We start from the raw sequence: 4,004 nt of genomic DNA, 5'->3' as shown, positions 1-4,004 counted from the left end.
AAAAGATGTTCTTAAGGTACAACTCAAAGTCTCAAACCAAATCTAAAGTGCAAGCATGTGTGCTAAAAAGAAAAATAGTAAAAGCAACAAAAAGAAAGTATGCTATGTTATGTTGTGTCTGTTTGCAGGATCATTGAAAGCGCCTCTTCCTCGGTTGATGGCTTGAAGTTGACTCTGAATCTCCAACACCATCACTTCCATCATCATTGACGGCATCCCTGCCACCATACAGCTGTCGGGAGTACTTAGTCAACTCCAACTTGAGGTTGCTCGCAAGCCAAACGAGCTCCTCATGCTCCTGAATAGTGGGTTAAATTTTGAAGTAAAGGTTGTTAGAATAAGCGTTGGGATGCAATAATAAAAAGTATAAAGAACAAGAATGGAAGAGAACTCATCGCCCACGTGCCATCGGGAAAAGGGTAGCCCATGACATTTGTATTACGGCCAACAGGGCGCTCCCAAGCAAAGCCATCAAGGTCGTAGGCATAGATTGACCAAGGCAAACTGGAAGGATTAATAAGAGTACCGGCACCAAGGCCCTCCTAACATAAATGTTTCATTGGAATGTTAGTAATGTACAAGAATGCAAATAATGACTGATAGAAAAATGAAAGAAGCAAGAACACATACCGAAATGGTGACAGAAAGCATAAGGCAAGCCCCACTAAACTTTTCATATTCTAGCTCATATGTGACCTGATTAGTAAAGGGGATGCCTGGCCCCCATAGGTCATACTCTGCATCCGTCATGGAACGAGGAGCAAGCATGAACACTAGAGGATCCATGGGTCCCCGAGGCGCGTCCTCCCTCGCCAGCTAGCAGCACACCCTCTCCTCTAAGTAGATCACCCTCAATCCACCGCCTTCAAGGGGCTGAGAGAGACTCAAAGCAAGTATGGCAGCTGCCTTTAAGCCCAGGTCCACCATAGGGGCAACTCCGGCCCAAGGACTCCGCATGATTTATGACAATGCATGGGGTTAGAAAGAGAACCCTAAGAAGTATGCAAATAGTGAAAGCAATATATGTTTCTAACTTACATCATTTGGAGAGAGCTTGTCAAGGTCAGCTCAAAGCAAGGTGACCCTCCTCAAGTCCACCGCAACCCCCCTAGCAATGAGACCATACTCCACGGCCTAGTGCTAAATATGAGAACGTACAAGATTCAAAAATAGCAATTTGCAAGACAACAGTTTGCAAGATTCAGAGATAGTAGTTTGCAAAATGACAGTTTACAGGATGCAAGATGATAGTTTGCAAGGTTCAGATATGGTACAATTTGCAAGACACATATGGTAGGGTAACTGTGAGAGATCGGAAAACTTGGTTGCTCTCAGAAAAGGGTGTAGGCATTGGCACCTTCCCTTTTTAGGATCATATGGAGTCGCCACTTGTTTTATAAGTAAAATAAGAAAACTATACAAATTACAACATATCTTGAATAACATGGTTCTTATTAATTGGAAATAATTACATCTTGGTAGAAAGAATTTTACATTGCTTTGATTCCTAGGTACAATCTAAAAAAAAAATACAAAGCCTTGTTTCCTAGTTACATTCTACCCCAAAATAAAAAGAAGACACTAAATCTACTAACCTAAAATTCTAAGGTTTGGGGGCTAGGTTACAGGATGGGAAGGTGTTAGGCACTCACCCTACCCAAACAGAGTCTGGTCTTCTAGACTTTAAATGAACTTTTAAATACCCATAAAAAATGACATGCCAATTGTGGTGTCAGTATTCTCAGATCCAAAATGTGCTGAATACTAGATCTGTTGCATTTATGCAAAGAGAAATCACATCTGAATTTTTATTTGTGAAAAGAAAGATTTTTTATTAGAAGTTTCAAATTAGCAAAGTGAGTTTTGTTATAAAAATTTTGATTTGATTTTTTAAATAACACGGAATGTATTTTTTTTAGAAATTCCCAAATTTGATTTCTTAATTAAATAATAGAATGGATCTCTAAAAGGAAAATCTAAATCTTATTGTTTAATTAAGAAACATAATGGGTTTTAAAAGAAATTGCAGATTTGATTTTTTAAAGTTAAAAAAGAATGAATTTTTAGAATAAAATTCAGTTTTGATTTTTGTGTCTTAGAAGACAAAAGAGATTTTGAAAAATAACTTCAGATTTGATGAAAGGGTCATTTTAGTCATCTTCCAAAACTAAATTATGGGTACAAAATTGAGTGTCTAAAGAATGTCCCTCATTGACATAGCTTGAAAAGCGAATGTCAATGTAAAATAAAGACACTGATTTTAGAAACCATGATTTAATCAAGGTTGATTTTTAAAAAATTTCCTAGCCCTAGAACCTAGAATCTTGAGATGTAGAACTAGTGTTTTATTGTTTTACAAAAAATAAGAACTGTGGACATCTAATCTACTTGATAATTGATGAACCTGGATAAAATCTTGAATGGTGATGAGGTAATTGAGAACTATATTCACTCAATCTAAAATAGGGTAACCAAGAACTATATTCACCCAATCTAAAAGTTGACTGAGAACTCTATTCGCTCAATTTGAATTGAAATGATTGAGAACTCTATTTGCCCAATCTAGAATGAGGTGACCAAAAACTGTATTGGTCCGATCTGAAAGTCGATGGAAAACTCTATTCACTCAATCTGACTTGGAATGATCAAGAACTTTATTCACCTAATATGGAATGAGGTGACCAAAAACTGTATTCGTATGATCTGAAAGCCGATGAAGAACTCTATTCGCTCAATTTGACTTGGAATGATTGAGAACTCTATTCACCCAATTTGGAATGAGGTGACCGAGAACTGTATTTGCCCGATCTAGATTAAGGTGACCAAGAACCGTACTCACTCGATCTAGAAGCCGACTGAGAACTTTATTCACCCAATCTGACTAGGAATGATTAAGAACTCAATTTGCCCAATCTGGAATGAGGTGATCGAGAACTATATTCGTCCGATCTAAAAATCTGTTAAAGAGAAGTCAAATTAGAATTTTGATGACTGAGACTTTATCCGCTCCATTTAGGGAATTTTCCCTTCCTTATTGTTTCACTTGATCAATTTTATTCCTTGTGAAATTTTTTTTTTTTTTTAATGCTTGAGTTATTTATTTGAAAATTTTCTATTCTTCTTTCTTTTCTTCTTTTTTCCCACATAATTGACACCATAGATTTTGAAAACATTTCTAAAAATTTTTAAGACCATTTTTTTATCTCTTTTTTTTTTTTTTAATAATTTCCCTTTCAAAAATTTTTTCATTTCATTCATCATTTTTTTTTTTCATTCATTCTTTCTTTTCATTCATTTTTCTTTTATTTCACTCATTTTCTTCATCTCTCATTCATTTTTTAAAACTTTTTTTTTAAAGATTTAACTCAAGTTTGATCAAGTCAACTCAATCAAACCTGAGTTGACTCAACAACTCAAGTAAAAAAAAAAGCAAGGGGGGCTGAAATTTTGACCCCCTTTTGTGTTTTACTCCTTCATCTTTTTTACTTCTTCTTCTTTCTTCCTCTTCCTCCGTTGTTACTATTTCAAGCTCTATTCCTATTGCATTTTCTCTTTTTCCACACCATTTCTCGCATAGAAAATCACTTCTCTAGTCTTCCAAACTTGATTTCTTCCATTCCCTTGAATATTTCTTCAGATATTTGAGTTTTTGTGCCTCTTTGAAAAACCCATTTTTGGAACCCATTTTCCTTTTTCTTCCCCCCACTTCCACAGCATTTCCTCCTGGACCACCTTACTTTCTTACATTCAATGGGAGGAAGTATCATTCATCAATAGAATGGAATGATGAAGAGGGACTTCTTCAAGTCCCAAGCACTCATGCTCCATACTTATCCAAAAAAGAATGGAATGATGAAGAGGGACTTGTTGTTGTTGTTGTTGATACATTTGTTGATTTCTTGTTTTGTTGGGAAATTTATGATGAGGCATTGTCATTTTGTTGTCATTTGCTCTTGTGGGAATTTTTGGATATTGTATGATTTGGATGGAAATCATTGTGTAGG

This window comes from Quercus lobata, chromosome 3, assembly GCF_001633185.2.
Source record: "Quercus lobata isolate SW786 chromosome 3, ValleyOak3.0 Primary Assembly, whole genome shotgun sequence".
NCBI lineage: Eukaryota > Viridiplantae > Streptophyta > Magnoliopsida > Fagales > Fagaceae > Quercus > Quercus lobata.
Note: the sequence above shows the minus strand (reverse complement) of the source record.